This window comes from Phyllobates terribilis, unplaced genomic scaffold, assembly GCF_046119375.1.
Source record: "Phyllobates terribilis strain yellow unplaced genomic scaffold, ASM4611937v1 Scaffold_414__1_contigs__length_1644244, whole genome shotgun sequence".
NCBI lineage: Eukaryota > Metazoa > Chordata > Amphibia > Anura > Dendrobatidae > Phyllobates > Phyllobates terribilis.
The window spans coordinates 1,490,291-1,513,480 of record NW_027363174.1 but is presented as its reverse complement, the minus strand read 5'-3'; the positions used below and the strand labels follow the sequence as shown (position 1 = coordinate 1,513,480).

Genomic DNA, 23,190 nt, shown 5'->3' with positions numbered 1-23,190 from the left:
TTTGCTTTTCTTCTCCTCATTGGATTTTTCATGTTAAAAGTTGCAGAAGCCAGATGACAAGCCCATTTTGGTTCAACTTCAGCAACTGTGCATTGCATTGCCATGTAATGTAATGTAATGCAATGCTATCTATCTAGCTCTCCCTCTATACTTCCTTTTGGATAAACAGACATATTAGGCAAGCATTTTGGAGCTTTCACCTAAATAACTACAGGTGGTGAGATAAGCTGCACAATATAATTGACCTTTCAGTATATTGTTGCACACACACCATCTATTTAGCAAATGCCCTTGTTATCAACAGCAGCCTTTTAAACTCACCTGAGCTAACAGGTATGTGAGCTGGTTACTCTGCTGCGCTTAAAATTTCTTTTTTGGTTTGCTACAATGCCTTTTCTGAAACGTTGTCTCCCTCTGCTGGAACACTGACTTCTTTCATTTAATGCCTGCAGACTATAAAAGAGAAACCAACCCAAAAAGTTTGGTTGATTAGTCTGTGGCATTCTTTTAAACTGTTGCTTATGGCGGTCTCTGTGAGCTTCTCAGTGACATTCAGCCATCCAGGTATCCCGCCTGCAGTAGACGGAATGTGGCAATGGAACGCTGGCTGCGCGTGTCATAATAGGCTCTGAGCCTTTATATACCTGCGCACAGCAGCAGCCACCTTCAGTCTGCTGCTGGACAGCCAGCAGCAGCAGCAGCAGGAGAGGTAATTAATCAGCAACCCTCCTGCTAAGGGTAGACAGCTGCTCGTTCCACCCCCCCCGCCTTAATTGGTTCTCCTCCCTTCCAACGGTGTTGAGGCGGGTGGGAACAGCCGGGGGTTGAGGGTACTGTGCTAAAAGAGGTGGAGTTATGCAGATCTAAAACGCGTGGATTGCAGCAGCAGCAAGCCGAAAAGTGCAGGCATGTGAGGGATCTAGAGGTTGACAGCATGTCTTCTTAACGGGAGTCCAGGTGGCCATCTCCACAAATGGACTTTTCAGAATCCTTGGGTGGCACCGTAGTCGGAAACCAATTCTGGTTATCGCTTCTCGGCCTTTTGGCTAAGATCAAGTGTAGTATCTGTTCTTATCAGTTTAATATCTGATACGTCCCCTATCTGGGGACCATATATTAAATGGATTTTTAGAACAGGGAGATGGAAAAAGAGCTTGCTCTGTCCACTCCACGCATTGACCTGGTATTGCAGTATCTCCAGGACCGGTGCACCCCTTCTTTAATGCAGTTTCTAAAATCAGAAAGAATTGAATTCAATGCTTTTTGTTCATTTTGCTTGTTTGTCGGATTTTGGGATGGACTCTTTGGCTTTGCTTTTCTTCTCCTCATTGGATTTTTCATGTTAAAAGTTGCAGAAGCCAGATGACAAGCTCATTTTGGTTCAACTTCAGCAACTGTGCATTGCATTGCCATGTAATGTAATGTAATGCAATGCTATCTATCTAGCTCTCCCTCTATACTTCCTTTTGGATAAACAGACATATTAGGCAAGCATTTTGGAGCTTTCACCTAAATAACTACAGGTGGTGAGATAAGCTGCACAATATAATTGACCTTTCAGTATATTGTTGCACACACACCATCTATTTAGCAAATGCCCTTGTTATCAACAGCAGCCTTTTAAACTCACCTGAGCTAACAGGTATGTGAGCTGGTTACTCTGCTGCGCTTAAAATTTCTTTTTTGGTTTGCTACAATGCCTTTTCTGAAACGTTGTCTCCCTCTGCTGGAACACTGACTTCTTTCATTTAATGCCTGCAGACTATAAAAGAGAAACCAACCCAAAAAGTTTGGTTGATTAGTCTGTGGCATTCTTTTAAACTGTTGCTTATGGCGGTCTCTGTGAGCTTCTCAGTGACATTCAGCCATCCAGGTATCCCGCCTGCAGTAGACGGAATGTGGCAATGGAACGCTGGCTGCGCGTGTCATAATAGGCTCTGAGCATTTATATACCTGCGCACAGCAGGAGCCACCTTCAGTCTGCTGCTGGACAGCCAGCAGCAGCAGCAGCAGGAGAGGTAATTAATCAGCAACCCTCCTGCTAAGGGTAGACAGCTGCTCGTTCCACCCCCCCCCCGCCTTAATTGGTTCTCCTCCCTTCCAACGGTGTTGAGGCGGGTGGGAACAGCCGGGGGTTGAGGGTACTGTGCTAAAAGAGGTGGAGTTATGCAGATCTAAAACGCGTGGATTGCAGCAGCAGCAAGCCGAAAAGTGCAGGCATGTGAGGGATCTAGAGGTTGACAGCATGTCTTCTTAACGGGAGTCCAGGTGGCCATCTCCACTAATGGACTTTTCAGAATCCTTGGGTGGCACCGTAGTCGGAAACCAATTCTGGTTATCGCTTCTCGGCCTTTTGGCTAAGATCAAGTGTAGTATCTGTTCTTATCAGTTTAATATCTGATACGTCCCCTATCTGGGGACCATATATTAAATGGATTTTTAGAACAGGGAGATGGAAAAAGAGCTTGCTCTGTCCACTCCACGCATTGACCTGGTATTGCAGTATCTCCAGGACCGGTGCACCCCTTCTTTAATGCAGTTTCTAAAATCAGAAAGAATTGAATTCAATGCTTTTTGTTCATTTTGCTTGTTTGTCGGATTTTGGGATGGACTCTTTGGCTTTGCTTTTCTTCTCCTCATTGGATTTTTCATGTTAAAAGTTGCAGAAGCCAGATGACAAGCTCATTTTGGTTCAACTTCAGCAACTGTGCATTGCATTGACATGTAATGTAATGTAATGCAATGCTATCTATCTAGCTCTCCCTCTATACTTCCTTTTGGATAAACAGACATATTAGGCAAGCATTTTGGAGCTTTCACCTAAATAACTACAGGTGGTGAGATAAGCTGCACAATATAATTGACCTTTCAGTATATTGTTGCACACACACCATCTATTTAGCAAATGCCCTTGTTATCAACAGCAGCCTTTTAAACTCACCTGAGCTAACAGGTATGTGAGCTGGTTACTCTGCTGCGCTTAAAATTTCTTTTTTGGTTTGCTACAATGCCTTTTCTGAAACGTTGTCTCCCTCTGCTGGAACACTGACTTCTTTCATTTAATGCCTGCAGACTATAAAAGAGAAACCAACCCAAAAAGTTTGGTTGATTAGTCTGTGGCATTCTTTTAAACTGTTGCTTATGGCGGTCTCTGTGAGCTTCTCAGTGACATTCAGCCATCCAGGTATCCCGCCTGCAGTAGACGGAATGTGGCAATGGAACGCTGGCTGCGCGTGTCATAATAGGCTCTGAGCCTTTATATACCTGCGCACAGCAGCAGCCACCTTCAGTCTGCTGCTGGACAGCCAGCAGCAGCAGCAGCAGGAGAGGTAATTAATCAGCAACCCTCCTGCTATGGGTAGACAGCTGCTCGTTCCACCACCCCCCCCGCCTTAATTGGTTCTCCTCCCTTCCAACGGTGTTGAGGCGGGTGGGAACAGCCGGGGGTTGAGGGTACTGTGCTAAAAGAGGTGGAGTTATGCAGATCTAAAACGCGTGGATTGCAGCAGCAGCAAGCCGAAAAGTGCAGGCATGTGAGGGATCTAGAGGTTGACAGCATGTCTTCTTAACGGGAGTCCAGGTGGCCATCTCCACAAATGGACTTTTCAGAATCCTTGGGTGGCACCGTAGTCGGAAACCAATTCTGGTTATCGCTTCTCGGCCTTTTGGCTAAGATCAAGTGTAGTATCTGTTCTTATCAGTTTAATATCTGATACGTCCCCTATCTGGGGACCATATATTAAATGGATTTTTAGAACAGGGAGATGGAAAAAGAGCTTGCTCTGTCCACTCCACGCATTGACCTGGTATTGCAGTATCTCCAGGACCGGTGCACCCCTTCTTTAATGCAGTTTCTAAAATCAGAAAGAATTGAATTCAATGCTTTTTGTTCATTTTGCTTGTTTGTCGGATTTTGGGATGGACTCTTTGGCTTTGCTTTTCTTCTCCTCATTGGATTTTTCATGTTAAAAGTTGCAGAAGCCAGATGACAAGCTCATTTTGGTTCAACTTCAGCAACTGTGCATTGCATTGCCATGTAATGTAATGTAATGCAATGCTATCTATCTAGCTCTCCCTCTATACTTCCTTTTGGATAAACAGACATATTAGGCAAGCATTTTGGAGCTTTCACCTAAATAACTACAGGTGGTGAGATAAGCTGCACAATATAATTGACCTTTCAGTATATTGTTGCACACACACCATCTATTTAGCAAATGCCCTTGTTATCAACAGCAGCCTTTTAAACTCACCTGAGCTAACAGGTATGTGAGCTGGTTACTCTGCTGCGCTTAAAATTTCTTTTTTGGTTTGCTACAATGCCTTTTCTGAAACGTTGTCTCCCTCTGCTGGAACACTGACTTCTTTCATTTAATGCCTGCAGACTATAAAAGAGAAACCAACCTAAAAAGTTTGGTTGATTAGTCTGTGGCATTCTTTTAAACTGTTGCTTATGGCGGTCTCTGTGAGCTTCTCAGTGACATTCAGCCATCCAGGTATCCCGCCTGCAGTAGACGGAATGTGGCAATGGAACGCTGGCTGCGCGTGTCATAATAGGCTCTGAGCCTTTATATACCTGCGCACAGCAGCAGCCACCTTCAGTCTGCTGCTGGACAGCCAGCAGCAGCAGCAGCAGGAGAGGTAATTAATCAGCAACCCTCCTGCTAAGGGTAGACAGCTGCTCGTTCCACCCCACCCCCCCGCCTTAATTGGTTCTCCTCCCTTCCAACGGTGTTGAGGCGGGTGGGAACAGCCGGGGGTTGAGGGTACTGTGCTAAAAGAGGTGGAGTTATGCAGATCTAAAACGCGTGGATTGCAGCAGCAGCAAGCCGAAAAGTGCAGGCATGTGAGGGATCTAGAGGTTGACAGCATGTCTTCTTAACGGGAGTCCAGGTGGCCATCTCCACAAATGGACTTTTCAGAATCCTTGGATGGCACCGTAGTCGGAAACCAATTCTGGTTATCGCTTCTCGGCCTTTTGGCTAAGATCAAGTGTAGTATCTGTTCTTATCAGTTTAATAGCTGATACGTCCCCTATCTGGGGACCATATATTAAATGGATTTTTAGAACAGGGAGATGGAAAAAGAGCTTGCTCTGTCCACTCCACGCATTGACCTGGTATTGCAGTATCTCCAGGACCGGTGCACCCCTTCTTTAATGCAGTTTCTAAAATCAGAAAGAATTGAATTCAATGCTTTTTGTTCATTTTGCTTGTTTGTCGGATTTTGGGATGGACTCTTTGGCTTTGCTTTTCTTCTCCTCATTGGATTTTTCATGTTAAAAGTTGCAGAAGCCAGATGACAAGCTCATTTTGGTTCAACTTCAGCAACTGTGCATTGCATTGCCATGTAATGTAATGTAATGCAATGCTATCTATCTAGCTCTCCCTCTATACTTCCTTTTGGATAAACAGACATATTAGGCAAGCATTTTGGAGCTTTCACCTAAATAACTACAGGTGGTGAGATAAGCTGCACAATATAATTGACCTTTCAGTATATTGTTGCACACACACCATCTGTTTAGCAAATGCCCTTGTTATCAACAGCAGCCTTTTAAACTCACCTGAGCTAACAGGTATGTGAGCTGGTTACTCTGCTGCGCTTAAAATTTCTTTTTTGGTTTGCTACAATGCCTTTTCTGAAACGTTGTCTCCCTCTGCTGGAACACTGACTTCTTTCATTTAATGCCTGCAGACTATAAAAGAGAAACCAACCCAAAAAGTTTGGTTGATTAGTCTGTGGCATTCTTTTAAACTGTTGCTTATGGCGGTCTCTGTGAGCTTCTCAGTGACATTCAGCCATCCAGGTATCCCGCCTGCAGTAGACGGAATGTGGCAATGGAACGCTGGCTGCGCGTGTCATAATAGGCTCTGAGCCTTTATATACCTGCGCACAGCAGCAGCCACCTTCAGTCTGCTGCTGGACAGCCAGCAGCAGCAGCAGCAGGACAGGTAATTAATCAGCAACCCTCCTGCTAAGGGTAGACAGCTGCTCGTTCCACCCCCCCCCCCGCCTTAATTGGTTCTCCTCCCTTCCAACGGTGTTGAGGCGGGTGGGAACAGCCGGGGGTTGAGGGTACTGTGCTAAAAGAGGTGGAGTTATGCAGATCTAAAATGCGTGGATTCCAGCAGCAGCAAGCCGAAAAGTGCAGGCATGTGAGGGATCTAGAGGTTGACAGCATGTCTTCTTAACGGGAGTCCAGGTGGCCATCTCCACAAATGGACTTTTCAGAATCCTTGGGTGGCACCGTAGTCGGAAACCAATTCTGGTTATCGCTTCTCGGCCTTTTGGCTAAGATCAAGTGTAGTATCTGTTCTTATCAGTTTAATATCTGATACGTCCCCTATCTGGGGACCATATATTAAATGGATTTTTAGAACAGGGAGATGGAAAAAGAGCTTGCTCTGTATACTCCACGCATTGACCTGGTATTGCAGTATCTCCAGGACCGGTGCACCCCTTCTTTAATGCAGTTTCTAAAATCAGAAAGAATTGAATTCAATGCTTTTTGTTCATTTTGCTTGTTTGTCGGATTTTGGGATGGACTCTTTGGCTTTGCTTTTCTTCTCCTCATTGGATTTTTCATGTTAAAAGTTGCAGAAGCCAGATGACAAGCTCATTTTGGTTCAACTTCAGCAACTGTGCATTGCATTGCCATGTAATGTAATGTAATGCAATGCTATCTATCTAGCTCTCCCTCTATACTTCCTTTTGGATAAACAGACATATTAGGCAAGCATTTTGGAGCTTTCACCTAAATAACTACAGGTGGTGAGATAAGCTGCACAATATAATTGACCTTTCAGTATATTGTTGCACACACACCATCTATTTAGCAAATGCCCTTGTTATCAACAGCAGCCTTTTAAACTCACCTGAGCTAACAGGTATGTGAGCTGGTTACTCTGCTGCGCTTAAAATTTCTTTTTTGGTTTGCTACAATGCCTTTTCTGAAACGTTGTCTCCCTCTGCTGGAACACTGACTTCTTTCATTTAATGCCTGCAGACTATAAAAGAGAAACCAACCCAAAAAGTTTGGTTGATTAGTCTGTGGCATTCTTTTAAACTGTTGCTTATGGCGGTCTCTGTGAGCTTCTCAGTGACATTCAGCCATCCAGGTATCCCGCCTGCAGTAGACGGAATGTGGCAATGGAACGCTGGCTGCGCGTGTCATAATAGGCTCTGAGCCTTTATATACCTGCGCACAGCAGCAGCCACCTTCAGTCTGCTGCTGGACAGCCAGCAGCAGCAGCAGCAGGAGAGGTAATTAATCAGCAACCCTCCTGCTAAGGGTAGACAGCTGCTCGTTCCACCCCCCCCCCGCCTTAATTGGTTCTCCTCCCTTCCAACGGTGTTGAGGCGGGTGGGAACAGCCGGGGGTTGAGGGTACTGTGCTAAAAGAGGTGGAGTTATCCAGATCTAAAACGCGTGGATTGCAGCAGCAGCAAGCCGAAAAGTGCAGGCATGTGAGGGGTCTAGAGGTTGACAGCATGTCTTCTTAACGGGAGTCCAGGTGGCCATCTCCACAAATGGACTTTTCAGAATCCTTGGGTGGCACCGTAGTCGGAAACCAATTCTGGTTATCGCTTCTCGGCCTTTTGGCTAAGATCAAGTGTAGTATCTGTTCTTATCAGTTTAATATCTGATACGTCCCCTATCTGGGGACCATATATTAAATGGATTTTTAGAACAGGGAGATGGAAAAAGAGCTTGCTCTGTCCACTCCACGCATTGACCTGGTATTGCAGTATCTCCAGGACCGGTGCACCCCTTCTTTAATGCAGTTTCTAAAATCAGAAAGAATTGAATTCAATGCTTTTTGTTCATTTTGCTTGTTTGTCGGATTTTGGGATGGACTCTTTGGCTTTGCTTTTCTTCTCCTCATTGGATTTTTCATGTTAAAAGTTGCAGAAGCCAGATGACAAGCTCATTTTGGTTCAACTTCAGCAACTGTGCATTGCATTGCCATGTAATGTAATGTAATGCAATGCTATCTATCTAGCTCTCCCTCTATACTTCCTTTTGGATAAACAGACATATTAGGCAAGCATTTTGGAGCTTTCACCTAAATAACTACAGGTGGTGAGATAAGCTGCACAATATAATTGACCTTTCAGTATATTGTTGCACACACACCATCTATTTAGCAAATGCCCTTGTTATCAACAGCAGCCTTTTAAACTCACCTGAGCTAACAGGTATGTGAGCTGGTTACTCTGCTGCGCTTAAAATTTCTTTTTTGGTTAGCTACAATGCCTTTTCTGAAACGTTGTCTCCCTCTGCTGGAACACTGACTTCTTTCATTTAATGCCTGCAGACTATAAAAGAGAAACCAACCCAAAAAGTTTGGTTGATTAGTCTGTGGCATTCTTTTAAACTGTTACTTATGGCGGTCTCTGTGAGCTTCTCAGTGACATTCAGCCATCCAGGTATCCCGCCTGCAGTAGACGGAATGTGGCAATGGAACGCTGGCTGCGCGTGTCATAATAGGCTCTGAGCCTTTATATACCTGCGCACAGCAGCAGCCACCTTCAGTCTGCTGCTGGACAGCCAGCAGCAGCAGCAGCAGGAGAGGTAATTAATCAGCAACCCTCCTGCTAAGGGTAGACAGCTGCTCGTTCCACCCCCCCCCCCCCCCCCGCCTTAATTGGTTCTCCTCCCTTCCAACTGTGTTGAGGCGGGTGGGAACAGCCGGGGGTTGAGGGTACTGTGCTAAAAGAGGTGGAGTTATGCAGATCTAAAACGCGTGGATTGCAGCAGCAGCAAGCCGAAAAGTGCAGGCATGTGAGGGATCTAGAGGTTGACAGCATGTCTTCTTAACGGGAGTCCAGGTGGCCATCTCCACAAATGGACTTTTCAGAATCCTTGGGTGGCACCGTAGTCGGAAACCAATTCTGGTTATCGCTTCTCGGCCTTTTGGCTAAGATCAAGTGTAGTATCTGTTCTTATCAGTTTAATATCTGATACGTCCCCTATCTGGGGACCATATATTAAATGGATTTTTAGAACAGGGAGATGGAAAAAGAGCTTGCTCTGTCCACTCCACGCATTGACCTGGTATTGCAGTATCTCCAGGACCGGTGCACCCCTTCTTTAATGCAGTTTCTAAAATCAGAAAGAATTGAATTCAATGCTTTTTGTTCATTTTGCTTGTTTGTCGGATTTTGGGATGGACTCTTTGGCTTTGCTTTTCTTCTCCTCATTGGATTTTTCATGTTAAAAGTTGCAGAAGCCAGATGACAAGCTCATTTTGGTTCAACTTCAGCAACTGTGCATTGCATTGCCATGTAATGTAATGTAATGCAATGCTATCTATCTAGCTCTCCCTCTATACTTCCTTTTGGATAAACAGACATATTAGGCAAGCATTTTGGAGCTTTCACCTAAATAACTACAGGTGGTGAGATAAGCTGCACAATATAATTGACCTTTCAGTATATTGTTGCACACACACCATCTATTTAGCAAATGCCCTTGTTATCAACAGCAGCCTTTTAAACTCACCTGAGCTAACAGGTATGTGAGCTGGTTACTCTGCTGCGCTTAAAATTTCTATTTTGGTTTGCTACAATGCCTTTTCTGAAACGTTGTCTCCCTCTGCTGGAACACTGACTTCTTTCATTTAATACCTGCAGACTATAAAAGAGAAACCAACCCAAAAAGTTTGGTTGATTAGTCTGTGGCATTCTTTTAAACTGTTGCTTATGGCGGTCTCTGTGAGCTTCTCAGTGACATTCAGCCATCCAGGTATCCCGCCTGCAGTAGACGGAATGTGGCAATGGAACGCTGGCTGCGCGTGTCATAATAGGCTCTGAGCCTTTATATACCTGCGCACAGCAGCAGCCACCTTCAGTCTGCTGCTGGACAGCCAGCAGCAGCAGCAGCAGGAGAGGTAATTAATCAGCAACCCTCCTGCTAAGGGTAGACAGCTGCTCGTTCCACCCCCCCCCCGCCTTAATTGGTTCTCCTCCCTTCCAACGGTGTTGAGGCGGGTGGGAACAGCCGGGGGTTGAGGGTACTGTGCTAAAAGAGGTGGAGTTATGCAGATCTAAAACGCGTGGATTGCAGCAGCAGCAAGCCGAAAAGTGCAGGCATGTGAGGGATCTAGAGGTTGACAGCATGTCTTCTTAACGGGAGTCCAGGTGGCCATCTCCACAAATGGACTTTTCAGAATCCTTGGGTGGCACCGTAGTCGGAAACCAATTCTGGTTATTGCTTCTCGGCCTTTTGGCTAAGATCAAGTGTAGTATCTGTTCTTATCAGTTTAATATCTGATACGTCCCCTATCTGGGGACCATATATTAAATGGATTTTTAGAACAGGGAGATGGAAAAAGAGCTTGCTCTGTCCACTCCACGCATTGACCTGGTATTGCAGTATCTCCAGGACCGGTGCACCCCTTCTTTAATGCAGTTTCTAAAATCAGAAAGAATTGAATTCAATGCTTTTTGTTCATTTTGCTTGTTTGTCGGATTTTGGGATGGACTCTTTGGCTTTGCTTTTCTTCTCCTCATTGGATTTTTCATGTTAAAAGTTGCAGAAGCCAGATGACAAGCTCATTTTGGTTCAACTTCAGCAACTGTGCATTGCATTGCCATGTAATGTAATGTAATGCAATGCTATCTATCTAGCTCTCCCTCTATACTTCCTTTTGGATAAACAGACATATTAGGCAAGCATTTTGGAGCTTTCACCTAAATAACTACAGGTGGTGAGATAAGCTGCACAAAATAATTGACCTTTCAGTATATTGTTGCACACACACCATCTATTTAGCAAATGCCCTTGTTATCAACAGCAGCCTTTTAAACTCACCTGAGCTAACAGGTATGTGAGCTGGTTACTCTGCTGCGCTTAAAATTTCTTTTTTGGTTTGCTACAATGCCTTTTCTGAAACGTTGTCTCCCTCTGCTGGAACACTGACTTCTTTCATTTAATGCCTGCAGACTATAAAAGAGAAACCAACCCAAAAAGTTTGGTTGATTAGTCTGTGGCATTCTTTTAAACTGTTGCTTATGGCGGTCTCTGTGAGCTTCTCAGTGACATTCAGCCATCCAGGTATCCCGCCTGCAGTAGACGGAATGTGGCAATGGAACGCTGGCTGCGCGTGTCATAATAGGCTCTGAGCCTTTATATACCTGCGCACAGCAGCAGCCACCTTCAGTCTGCTGCTGGACAGCCAGCAGCAGCAGCAGCAGGAGAGGTAATTAATCAGCAACCCTCCTGCTAAGGGTAGACAGCTGCTCGTTCCACCCCCCCCCGCCTTAATTGGTTCTCCTCCCTTCCAACTGTGTTGAGGCGGGTGGGAACAGCCGGGGGTTGAGGGTACTGTGCTAAAAGAGGTGGAGTTATGCAGATCTAAAACGCGTGGATTGCAGCAGCAGCAAGCCGAAAAGTGCAGGCATGTGAGGGATCTAGAGGTTGACAGCATGTCTTCTTAACGGGAGTCCAGGTGGCAATCTCCACAAATGGACTTTTCAGAATCCTTGGGTGGCACCGTAGTCGGAAACCAATTCTGGTTATCGCTTCTCGGCCTTTTGGCTAAGATCAAGTGTAGTATCTGTTCTTATCAGTTTAATATCTGATACGTCCCCTATCTGGGGACCATATATTAAATGGATTTTTAGAACAGGGAGATGGAAAAAGAGCTTGCTCTGTCCACTCCACGCATTGACCTGGTATTGCAGTATCTCCAGGACCGGTGCACCCCTTCTTTAATGCAGTTTCTAAAATCAGAAAGAATTGAATTCAATGCTTTTTGTTCATTTGGCTTGTTTGTCGGATTTTGGGATGGACTCTTTGGCTTTGCTTTTCTTCTCCTCATTGGGTTTTTCATGTTAAAAGTTGCAGAAGCCAGATGACAAGCTCATTTTGGTTCAACTTCAGCAACTGTGCATTGCATTGCCATGTAATGTAATGTAATGCAATGCTATCTATCTAGCTCTCCCTCTATACTTCCTTTTGGATAAACAGACATATTAGGCAAGCATTTTGGAGCTTTCACCTAAATAACTACAGGTGGTGAGATAAGCTGCACAATATAATTGACCTTTCAGTATATTGTTGCACACACACCATCTATTTAGCAAATGCCCTTGTTATCAACAGCAGCCTTTTAAACTCACCTGAGCTAACAGGTATGTGAGCTGGTTACTCTGCTGCGCTTAAAATTTCTTTTTTGGTTTGCTACAATGCCTTTTCTGAAACGTTGTCTCCCTCTGCTGGAACACTGACTTCTTTCATTTAATGCCTGCAGACTATAAAAGAGAAACCAACCCAAAAAGTTTGGTTGATTAGTCTGTGGCATTCTTTTAAACTGTTGCTTATGGCGGTCTCTGTGAGCTTCTCAGTGACATTCAGCCATCCAGGTATCCCGCCTGCAGTAGACGGAATGTGGCAATGGAACGCTGGCTGCGCGTGTCATAATAGGCTCTGAGCCTTTATATACCTGCGCACAGCAGCAGCCACCTTCAGTCTGCTGCTGGACAGCCAGCAGCAGCAGCAGCAGGAGAGGTAATTAATCAGCAACCCTCCTGCTAAGGGTAGACAGCTGCTCGTTCCACCCCCCCCCCCGCCTTAATTGGTTCTCCTCCCTTCCAACTGTGTTGAGGCGGGTGGGAACAGCCGGGGGTTGAGGGTACTGTGCTAAAAGAGGTGGAGTTATGCAGATCTAAAACGCGTGGATTGCAGCAGCAGCAAGCCGAAAAGTGCAGGCATGTGAGGGATCTAGAGGTTGACAGCATGTCTTCTTAACGGGAGTCCAGGTGGCCATCTCCACAAATGGACTTTTCAGAATCCTTGGGTGGCACCGTAGTCGGAAACCAATTCTGGTTATCGCTTCTCGGCCTTTTGGCTAAGATCAAGTGTAGTATCTGTTCTTATCAGTTTAATATCTGATACGTCCCCTATCTGGGGACCATATATTAAATGGATTTTTAGAACAGGGAGATGGAAAAAGAGCTTGCTCTGTCCACTCCACGCATTGACCTGGTATTGCAGTATCTCCAGGACCGGTGCACCCCTTCTTTAATGCAGTTTCTAAAATCAGAAAGAATTGAATTCAATGCTTTTTGTTCATTTTGCTTGTTTGTCGGATTTTGGGATGGACTCTTTGGCTTTGCTTTTCTTCTCCTCATTGGATTTTTCATGTTAAAAGTTGCAGAAGCCAGATGACAAGCTCATTTTGGTTCAACTTCAGCAACTGTGCATTGCATTGCCATGTAATGTAATGTAATGCAATGCTATCTATCTAGCTCTCCCTCTATACTTCCTTTTGGATAAACAGACATATTAGGCAAGCATTTTGGAGCTTTCACCTAAATAACTACAGGTGGTGAGATAAGCTGCACAATATAATTGACCTTTCAGTATATTGTTGCACACACACCATCTATTTAGCAAATGCCCTTGTTATCAACAGCAGCCTTTTAAACTCACCTGAGCTAACAGGTATGTGAGCTGGTTACTCTGCTGCGCTTAAAATTTCTTTTTTGGTTTGCTACAATGCCTTTTCTGAAACGTTGTCTCCCTCTGCTGGAACACTGACTTCTTTCATTTAATGCCTGCAGACTATAAAAGAGAAACCAACCCAAAAAGTTTGGTTGATTAGTCTGTGGCATTCTTTTAAACTCTTGCTTATGGCGGTCTCTGTGAGCTTCTCAGTGACATTCAGCCATCCAGGTATCCCGCCTGCAGTAGACGGAATGTGGCAATGGAACGCTGGCTGCGCGTGTCATAATAGGCTCTGAGCCTTTATATACCTGCGCACAGCAGCAGCCACCTTCAGTCTGCTGCTGGACAGCCAGCAGCAGCAGCAGCAGGAGAGGTAATTAATCAGCAACCCTCCTGCTAAGGGTAGACAGCTGCTCGTTCCACCCCCCCCCCGCCTTAATTGGTTCTCCTCCCTTCCAACGGTGTTGAGGCGGGTGGGAACAGCCGGGGGTTGAGGGTACTGTGCTAAAAGAGGTGGAGTTATGCAGATCTAAAACGCGTGGATTGCAGCAGCAGCAAGCCGAAAAGTGCAGGCATGTGAGGGATCTAGAGGTTGACAGCATGTCTTCTTAACGGGAGTCCAGGTGGCCATCTCCACAAATGGACTTTTCAGAATCCTTGGGTGGCACCGTAGTCGGAAACCAATTCTGGTTATCGCTTCTCGGCCTTTTGGCTAAGATCAAGTGTAGTATCTGTTCTTATCAGTTTAATATCTGATACGTCCCCTATCTGGGGACCATATATTAAATGGATTTTTAGAACAGGGAGATGGAAAAAGAGCTTGCTCTGTCCACTCCACGCATTGACCTGGTATTGCAGTATCTCCAGGACCGGTGCACCCCTTCTTTAATGCAGTTTCTAAAATCAGAAAGAATTGAATTCAATGCTTTTTGTTCATTTTGCTTGTTTGTCGGATTTTGGGATGGACTCTTTGGCTTTGCTTTTCTTCTCCTCATTGGATTTTTCATGTTAAAAGTTGCAGAAGCCAGATGACAAGCTCATTTTGGTTCAACTTCAGCAACTGTGCATTGCATTGCCATGTAATGTAATGTAATGCAATGCTATCTATCTAGCTCTCCCTCTATACTTCCTTTTGGATAAACAGACATATTAGGCAAGCATTTTGGAGCTTTCACCTAAATAACTACAGGTGGTGAGATAAGCTGCACAATATAATTGACCTTTCAGTATATTGTTGCACACACACCATCTATTTAGCAAATGCCCTTGTTATCAACAGCAGCCTTTTAAACTCACCTGAGCTAACAGGTATGTGAGCTGGTTACTCTGCTGCGCTTAAAATTTCTTTTTTGGTTTGCTACAATGCCTTTTCTGAAACGTTGTCTCCCTCTGCTGGAACACTGACTTCTTTCATTTAATGCCTGCAGACTATAAAAGAGAAACCAACCCAAAAAGTTTGGTTGATTTGTCTGTGGCATTCTTTTAAACTGTTGCTTATGGCGGTCTCTGTGAGCTTCTCAGTGACATTCAGCCATCCAGGTATCCCGCCTGCAGTAGACGGAATGTGGCAATGGAACGCTGGCTGCGCGTGTCATAATAGGCTCTGAGCCTTTATATACCTGCGCACAGCAGCAGCCACCTTCAGTCTGCTGCTGGACAGCCAGCAGCAGCAGCAGCAGGAGAGGTAATTAATCAGCAACCCTCCTGCTAAGGGTAGACAGCTGCTCGTTCCACCCCCCCCCCGCCTTAATTGGTTCTCCTCCCTTCCAACGGTGTTGAGGCGGGTGGGAACAGCCGGGGGTTGAGGGTACTGTGCTAAAAGAGGTGGAGTTATGCAGATCTAAAACGCGTGGATTGCAGCAGCAGCAAGCCGAAAAGTGCAGGCATGTGAGGGATCTAGAGGTTGACAGCATGTCTTCTTAACGGGAGTCCAGGTGGCCATCTCCACAAATGGACTTTTCAGAATCCTTGGGTGGCACCGTAGTCGGAAACCAATTCTGGTTATCGCTTCTCGGCCTTTTGGCTAACATCAAGTGTAGTATCTGTTCTTTTAAGAACACAAGAGCTACGATCTACACTTGACGAGAGCGATCGAACTCGGAAGGAGAAGAGCTTCGGAGCCCAGCTGACATTGGAGAAGGAAGGCGGATATCGGTGGGAGGAAGAAGCTCTAAAGAATCCAGAAGAAGACGAAGACTCGGAGAAGAATCGGGCTGTCCTGTGGAATCTTCGAGGAAGAAAATCATCGAGACAAAGACCTTTCGGGGAATTTGTCCAGAACACGACGGGAGAAGAATCTGCATAGCTCCACCCATTCCGGGAAGAGTTCCAGATCCAGCTCCAAGAAGTAACTGCAGGAGGAAAGCCATGGCAAGCGCTGCGAGGAAGGCTGAAAAGAAGAGCCTGGAGCAGGGGACAGCCAGGAGGGCCCAGCCAGGAGCCGATTCTGACCCCAAGGACTCTGCCTCCACGACTAGCCAGCAGAAGGGACCCCAGAAGCCCCGCCACGAAGCTCCAGCCCTGGAGCCATGGATGCGGCAGACGGTGGCCCTGAAGCTGAAGGAAGTGGATGGGAGGGTGCCGGACATGTCCTCGGACGTGTTCTGCCAGAAGATGCTGCTGGATCGAGGCTTCTCCAGGTCGGACACCCTCAGCATCCAGACCTTCTTGACGGGGATCTTCTTCGTCACCTTCGCCACTGTGAACACCTGCAGGAGGTTCTGGGAAATGGTAAGCACAAAAGGACCGGATAATTCTTTCTCTGCCTTTACAGGTAGCTGCCCTATCCAGAGGGACGAAAGGAGGATCACGGTCTCCATGCGCAACCCGCACACCCCAGGCCAAGACATCTGTACCTTCCTGAGACGCTTCTGTTTGGTTGTGAAGGAACCCTCTCACATCCTGAATGGACTCGGCTTCTGGACAGGTAAGTGGTCGGTGACCGTTAGACTTCACAGGGTCCTGGCGTACTCAGACGGACTTCGGCACCTGCCCCCGACATTCTCCCTGGGCAACTCCTACGGCCTCATCTATTACCCGGACATGCCGCGGAACTGCAGGAGATGCGGCAAGAACGGCCACGAGATGAAGGACTGCAAGGAGGATGCCTGCAGGATTTGTCGAGTGACGGGACACAGCTCGAAGGACTGCCCGAAGAAGACGTCCTGCAACCTGTGTGGGCTGGCGGCTCATCTATACAAGGATTGCCCCAAGCGTGAGAGATCCTGGGCATCGGTGGTTGCGACGACCCCAGCTCCGGAGGACAAGGCCCCGACGACCAGGCCTGTGAAGGTCAAGGACGCGACGACCAAGGCCCCAGCGGCCAAGGCCGAGACGACCAAGGCCAAAGCGGTCAAGGAGTCGGTGGCCAAAGCCCCAGCGACGGTCCCAACAGCTCCGAAGCAGAAGAAAAAGTCAAAGGAGGGTAAGAGTTCTGTCACCCCTCTCTCGATCCCTCCCCCTGCCACCCCCGTCCAATCCCCCCCCACCCCGGCCACCCCTGCTGAGGATTCCACTTCCTCTTCCTCCTTCCCCTACTCCTCAGCAGGTGTCCTTTCCCCTGCCCCGGCAGCCACTCTCCCTCCCCAGACCATGGTAGCGGTGGAATTAACCTTTCCTCCACCCGCCGCTATCTATTCCGAGGAGGATTTTCCCCTTCTTGTCTCCCCAGTTCCAACCCGGGGAAAGAGGAAGGTGGAGGACAGCCCTGCTACTGAATCCTCCAAAAAGAAGATTCTGGATTTCGTAGGCGAAAAGGAGGATACCCTCCCTGAGCCAGAAGAGATGGAGCACATGGTTGAGACCCTGGTGGCCGAGCCAGAAGAGGAGGAACTGGTGGTCGCCGAGATCGAGGCCGCGCTGCTTGACCAGATGGAGGAAGAGGGCCTGCTGGTGATCCCGTCACCAGCAGTCAACACCGACGAGGGACCACCCGACCGGAGTGGTAACTAAGGTGTATTGCCTGCGCTAACTTTTTCTTTTTTCCCTACATGATGGCTAATATTAACTTATTTTCCATTAATGTCAGGAGCATCAAGGACAAGTTCAGACGTCAGACTATTTATGCCTTCCTTACTTCCCAGTTGTGTGATGTTTATATGTTGCAGGAATGTTCCCTTCCCTCCTCTAGGTCCTTCAAACATCTGGCCAGGGAGTGGTCCCACGGTCCATCCTACTGGTCCGGTGGGGGTGACTGCAAGTCTGCGGGGGTCGCAATTCTGATCAGGGGGGGCGCATTCACGCTTGAGTCCGTCCAGGAGCTCATCTGCGGCAGGGCTCTTGTTGTAGATGGCAACTGGGCAGGAGAACCTGTCAGGTTCATCAACGTGTATGCGTCCCCACTGAAGAATGAGCGTTTGGAGCTTTTCCAGACCCTGCGGCTTCAGCTTGCCACCACCAGGACCTTAGTGATGGCCGGGGATTTCAACTGCCCCATCGAGGAGGATGGTCGTAGTTCTGGCACATCTGCCAAGTTGGACATCACGTCCAAGCTGCTCATCGAGATGGTAACCGAGGCCTCTCTTCAGGACGTGGTGGGCTCCATGGGGAGAGGCTCCACGAACTATTCGTGGAGCCGACCCGATGGCTCACTCCGCTCCAGGATTGACTTTGTGTTCACCTCTCGGGCAGTCAGGCAGAGTAGGCACTCGATGGTCCCCTGCTTCTTCTCCGACCACAGAGCCATTCACTTACAAGGTGTCCTCGGCGACGGTTTTCCGTCCGGCCCCGGCTCCTGGAAGCTGAATTGTGCTCTGCTGGCTCAGGATGAAGTCGTGGAGGAGCTGAGAGCAGCCTACGCAATGTGGCAGTCCTACAAGGGTAGCTTCCAAACAGTCTCTGATTGGTGGGAATATGTTAAAGTTGAGTTTCGCTGTTTCTTTCAGGCCAAGGGTCGACAACAGGCGTGTGAGAAGAGGAGGGACTTCAGAGGGCTGCAGCGCGAGCTGCGGTCACTGCAGGACCTTCTTCACTGCGGCTGGGACGTGAGGGAGGAGCTGGAGGAGACCAAGAAGAGCCTGAAAAGGCACTTTGAGGAGGAGTCCAAGCGAATCGTCTTCCGTTCCAAAGTGGAGAATCTGGAGAAGGGTGAGAAATGTAACTCATTCTTTTTCAGGAAACTTCATGCCGGTCACACGCCCCTGAACGAGCTGCGAGACGAGAGCGGAAACATGCGACGTGGGAAGGAGGACGTGATGAGGGTCGTCAGCGACTTCTACAGCGAACTCTACTCCCACAAGACTACCGACCCCGACGCTGCTGATAAGTTCCTGTCAGGTATCACTAACCATCTTGATCCTGCAGGCACGGCAGCCTTGGACAAACCTCTGATGGTGGGCGAATTGCTCTCTGCCGCTAAATCCTTTAGGACCGGCAGGACCCCGGGCAGTGATGGTCTTCCAGCGGAGCTCTATGTAGCGCTGGAAGACCTCATCTGTCCGGACCTGTTGGACCTGTACGAGGAGATGGTGGTGGAGGGTAGAATGCCTCCATCTTTGAGGGAAGGAATGGTCACGATCCTGTACAAGCGGAAGGGAGAGAGGTGCGACCTGAGGAATTGGCGTCCCATCACTCTGCTCAACGTGGACTACAAGATCCTGGCCAAGACGATGGCGACACGACTTAAGACGGTCATCGGACGGATCATCCACCCGGACCAGACCTGCGGCATCCCTGGACGTCGCATCGCAGACAGCCTCGCTCTCGTGCGGGACACGGTCGAGTACATCAAAGGTCCGCCGCGCACACGCGGCCCTGGTCTCCTTGGATCAGGAGAAGGCCTTCGACCGGGTTTCCCACGAGTTCATGGGCCGAGCTCTGCACCGGTTAGGTTTGGGTAACATGTTTTGTTCGTATGTCCGTCTGATGTATTTTGATATCCACAGCTCGGTGTTGGTGAACGGCTGGAAGACTGACCCCTTCCCTGTCCTCTCTGGGGTCAGACAAGGCTGCCCTCTATCACCTCTTCTTTTTGTTTGTGTTATAGAACTCTTCGCAGAGGCTATCCGGCAGAATGGAGAGATCAGAGGGATCACCGCACCGGGTCCGGGACGACACGAGGTCAAGTGCTCGCTCTACATGGACGACGTCACCGTCTTCTGCGCTGATCGTGGTTCAGTCGACGCCCTCGTCCAGACGTGTGAGAGGTTCGGCCGGGCTTCAGGGGCCAAAGTCAACTGCAGGAAGTCGGAAGCCATGCTCTTCGGGGATTGGCAGCCGGCCTCCTCCGCCCCCTTCCCCTTCAACATTCAACCGGATTTCCTCAAGGTGCTGGGAGTCTGGTTCGGGAAGGAAGGAGCGGCCCTCAAGTCCTGGCAAGAACGCTTGGCCAAAGTGAAGCAACGGATCGGACTCTGGAGCCTCAGACACCTCACTTGTGAGGGTAAGGCACTCGTCCTGCGTAATGAGGTCCTGCCCGTCTTGCAGTACACGGCGCAGGCCTGGCCCCCACACGTCACTGTGTGCAGGGCCATTACCAGGACAGTGTTTCACTTTGTCTGGGGATCCAAGATGGACAGAGTCAGGCGGGCCGTCATGTACAAGGAGCCTCGCAAGGGTGGGAAGGGCGTTCCAGATATCCCCACCCTCTTGCGATCCTCTTTTGTGTGTGATTGTGTCCGCCGGACTTTGCAAGTCAAGAATGGCTCCGCGGGCAGGTCCATGTCTCGCTTCTTCCTGCTTCCTCTTTGGAGGCGACTCGGCTGGGACAAGTGGGACAGCTCCTTCCCCTACAACTGGACGACGCCATGGTTCTACGGAGACGTCGTTCGATTTGTGGGGGAACATCAACTGGAGGGACTCAAGCCCGACTTGTGGAAGCCCAAAACTATCCACAAGCTCATCAGAGCCAAGGATGACGTGGAGAACATCACAGGACTTCACCAGGACACGCTGGAGACTGTGTGGACAAATGTGTCGTCTGACAGGCTGACCAACGGGCACAAGGACTTGTCGTGGATGGCGATTCAGGGCGGACTGCCCGTCCGGTCATTCATGCATGCCCGGAACCTGTGCAAGACCCGGTACTGTCCAAGGTGCCCCTTCGTGGAGGAAACATCTTTGCACACTTTTTGGGACTGCGGATTTGCACAGCGCCTGTTGACTGCCCTTGAGGACGACCTGAGGAACTCTGTCCCCAGGGCGAGCCTATCGCACCATTCTGTGCTTTACGGACTCTTCCCTGGGGTTCATACCGTCGGAGCCATCCAGGAGGCTTGGCGCCTTATGAACTGCTTCAAGGATGCCGTTTGGGTCGCCAGGAACCGGCTCATCTTGAGGAGGGAGAGGATGTCCATCCAGGACTGCCGCAGGCTGATCCACAGCCTGCTCAGAGACTATTCCATCGTGGATGGTCCGGAGGACGAGGATGAGGACTAAACCCCTCCTCCCCCTCTCCCCTTATGTGTCTTGTCTTTCAATAAAGCTTCGGGCCTGTGATTTTCCCCTCCCCATCCCCTTTTTCCCAATCCCCATCCCTAATCACGATTCGTCGTACTGTATTGATTGACATGCTTTTTCTTTCAGATTGAGTGTTTTGTGTAGCATAGGGGTGTGATGTGTCTAGTTAGTGCGTCGTATCCTCATGCTATGTAAATATGATGTAGAATTCTGTGTGTACTGGGCTGCGGCACTGTACACTGTCTGTTAACTTATTTTTTGTGCTAATAAAAGATATATTCAATCAAAAAAAATCTGTTCTTATCAGTTTAATATCTGATACGTCCCCTATCTGGGGACCATATATTAAATGGATTTTTAGAACAGGGAGATGGAAAAAGAGCTTGCTCTGTCCACTCCACGCATTGACCTGGTATTGCAGTATCTCCAGGACCGGTGCACCCCTTCTTTAATGCAGTTTCTAAAATCAGAAAGAATTGAATTCAATGCTTTTTGTTCATTTTGCTTGTTTGTCGGATTTTGGGATGGACTCTTTGGCTTTGCTTTTCTTCTCCTCATTGGATTTTTCATGTTAAAAGTTGCAGAAGCCAGATGACAAGCTCATTTTGGTTCAACTTCAGCAACTGTGCATTGCATTGCCATGTAATGTAATGTAATGCAATGCTATCTATCTAGCTCTCCCTCTATACTTCCTTTTGGATAAACAGACATATTAGGCAAGCATTTTGGAGCTTTCACCTAAATAACTACAGGTGGTGAGATAAGCTGCACAATATAATTGACCTTTCAGTATATTGTTGCACACACACCATCTATTTAGCAAATGCCCTTGTTATCAACAGCAGCCTTTTAAACTCACCTGAGCTAACAGGTATGTGAGCTGGTTACTCTGCTGCGCTTAAAATTTCTTTTTTGGTTTGCTACAATGCCTTTTCTGAAACGTTGTCTCCCTCTGCTGGAACACTGACTTCTTTCATTTAATGCCTGCAGACTATAAAAGAGAAACCAACCCAAAAAGTTTGGTTGATTAGTCTGTGGCATTCTTTTAAACTGTTGCTTATGGCGGTCTCTGTGAGCTTCTCAGTGACATTCAGCCATCCAGGTATCCCGCCTGCAGTAGACGGAATGTGGCAATGGAACGCTGGCTGCGCGTGTCATAATAGGCTCTGAGCCTTTATATACCTGCGCACAGCAGCAGCCACCTTCAGTCTGCTGCTGGACAGCCAGCAGCAGCAGCAGCAGGAGAGGTAATTAATCAGCAACCCTCCTGCTAAGGGTAGACAGCTGCTCGTTCCACCCCCCCCCCCCCGCCTTAATTGGTTCTCCTCCCTTCCAACGGTGTTGAGGCGGGTGGGAACAGCCGGGGGTTGAGGGTACTGTGCTAAAAGAGGTGGAGTTATGCAGATCTAAAACGCGTGGATTGCAGCAGCAGCAAGCCGAAAAGTGCAGGCATGTGAGGGATCTAGAGGTTGACAGCATGTCTTCTTAACGGGAGTCCAGGTGGCCTTCTCCACAAATGGACTTTTCAGAATCCTTGGGTGGCACCGTAGTCGGAAACCAATTCTGGTTATCGCTTCTCGGCCTTTTGGCTAAGATCAAGTGTAGTATCTGTTCTTATCAGTTTAATATCTGATACGTCCCCTATCTGGGGACCATATATTAAATGGATTTTTAGAACAGGGAGATGGAAAAAGAGCTTGCTCTGTCCACTCCACGCATTGACCTGGTATTGCAGTATCTCCAGGACCGGTGCACCCCTTCTTTAATGCAGTTTCTAAAATCAGAAAGAATTGAATTCAATGCTTTTTGTTCATTTTGCTTGTTTGTCGGATTTTGGGATGGACTCTTTGGCTTTGCTTTTCTTCTCCTCATTGGATTTTTCATGTTAAAATTTGCAGAAGCCAGATGACAAGCTCATTTTGGTTCAACTTCAGCAACTGTGCATTGCATTGCCATGTAATGTAATGTAATGCAATGCTATCTATCTAGCTCTCCCTCTATACTTCCTTTTGGATAAACAGACATATTAGGCAAGCATTTTGGAGCTTTCACCTAAATAACTACAGGTGGTGAGATAAGCTGCACAATATAATTGACCTTTCAGTATATTGTTGCACACACACCATCTATTTAGCAAATGCCCTTGTTATCAACAGCAGCCTTTTAAACTCACCTGAGCTAACAGGTATGTGAGCTGGTTACTCTGCTGCGCTTAAAATTTCTTTTTTGGTTTGCTACAATGCCTTTTCTGAAACGTTGTCTCCCTCTGCTGGAACACTGACTTCTTTCATTTAATGCCTGCAGACTATAAAAGAGAAACCAACCCAAAAAGTTTGGTTG

The 23,190-nt window shown here is 47.7% G+C and overlaps 13 non-coding genes and 1 pseudogene across 13 annotated transcripts; all 14 read left to right on the top strand.

Annotated features, from left to right (window-relative positions):
- Nucleotides 1-1,026: 1,026 nt before the first annotated feature.
- Nucleotides 1,027-1,217, top strand: LOC141225917 (U2 spliceosomal RNA). The gene has a single exon (XR_012293149.1). It is a non-coding gene; the product is annotated as a U2 spliceosomal RNA (small nuclear RNA).
- A 1,120-nt stretch (nucleotides 1,218-2,337) lies between these two features.
- LOC141225916 (U2 spliceosomal RNA) lies at nucleotides 2,338-2,528 on the top strand. Its single transcript, XR_012293148.1, has one exon. It is a non-coding gene; the product is annotated as a U2 spliceosomal RNA (small nuclear RNA).
- A 1,121-nt stretch (nucleotides 2,529-3,649) lies between these two features.
- Nucleotides 3,650-3,840, top strand: LOC141225915 (U2 spliceosomal RNA). The gene has a single exon (XR_012293147.1). It is a non-coding gene; the product is annotated as a U2 spliceosomal RNA (small nuclear RNA).
- A 1,122-nt stretch (nucleotides 3,841-4,962) lies between these two features.
- On the top strand, nucleotides 4,963-5,153 carry LOC141226024 (U2 spliceosomal RNA). Its single transcript, XR_012293254.1, has one exon. It is a non-coding gene; the product is annotated as a U2 spliceosomal RNA (small nuclear RNA).
- A 1,121-nt stretch (nucleotides 5,154-6,274) lies between these two features.
- Nucleotides 6,275-6,465, top strand: LOC141226064 (U2 spliceosomal RNA). The gene has a single exon (XR_012293294.1). It is a non-coding gene; the product is annotated as a U2 spliceosomal RNA (small nuclear RNA).
- Nucleotides 6,466-7,585: 1,120 nt separating this feature from the next.
- On the top strand, nucleotides 7,586-7,776 carry LOC141225914 (U2 spliceosomal RNA). The gene has a single exon (XR_012293146.1). It is a non-coding gene; the product is annotated as a U2 spliceosomal RNA (small nuclear RNA).
- Nucleotides 7,777-8,903: 1,127 nt separating this feature from the next.
- Nucleotides 8,904-9,094, top strand: LOC141225913 (U2 spliceosomal RNA). The gene has a single exon (XR_012293145.1). It is a non-coding gene; the product is annotated as a U2 spliceosomal RNA (small nuclear RNA).
- A 1,120-nt stretch (nucleotides 9,095-10,214) lies between these two features.
- Nucleotides 10,215-10,405, top strand: LOC141226013 (U2 spliceosomal RNA). The gene has a single exon (XR_012293243.1). It is a non-coding gene; the product is annotated as a U2 spliceosomal RNA (small nuclear RNA).
- Nucleotides 10,406-11,524: 1,119 nt separating this feature from the next.
- On the top strand, nucleotides 11,525-11,715 carry LOC141225912 (U2 spliceosomal RNA). The gene has a single exon (XR_012293144.1). It is a non-coding gene; the product is annotated as a U2 spliceosomal RNA (small nuclear RNA).
- A 1,121-nt stretch (nucleotides 11,716-12,836) lies between these two features.
- On the top strand, nucleotides 12,837-13,027 carry LOC141225911 (U2 spliceosomal RNA). The gene has a single exon (XR_012293143.1). It is a non-coding gene; the product is annotated as a U2 spliceosomal RNA (small nuclear RNA).
- A 1,120-nt stretch (nucleotides 13,028-14,147) lies between these two features.
- LOC141225910 (U2 spliceosomal RNA) lies at nucleotides 14,148-14,338 on the top strand. The gene has a single exon (XR_012293142.1). It is a non-coding gene; the product is annotated as a U2 spliceosomal RNA (small nuclear RNA).
- Nucleotides 14,339-15,458: 1,120 nt separating this feature from the next.
- LOC141226369 (U2 spliceosomal RNA) lies at nucleotides 15,459-15,536 on the top strand (annotated as a pseudogene).
- A 5,565-nt stretch (nucleotides 15,537-21,101) lies between these two features.
- Nucleotides 21,102-21,296, top strand: LOC141226268 (U2 spliceosomal RNA). The gene has a single exon (XR_012293482.1). It is a non-coding gene; the product is annotated as a U2 spliceosomal RNA (small nuclear RNA).
- Nucleotides 21,297-22,419: 1,123 nt separating this feature from the next.
- On the top strand, nucleotides 22,420-22,610 carry LOC141225909 (U2 spliceosomal RNA). Its single transcript, XR_012293141.1, has one exon. It is a non-coding gene; the product is annotated as a U2 spliceosomal RNA (small nuclear RNA).
- The last annotated feature ends 580 nt before the right edge of the window (nucleotides 22,611-23,190 follow it).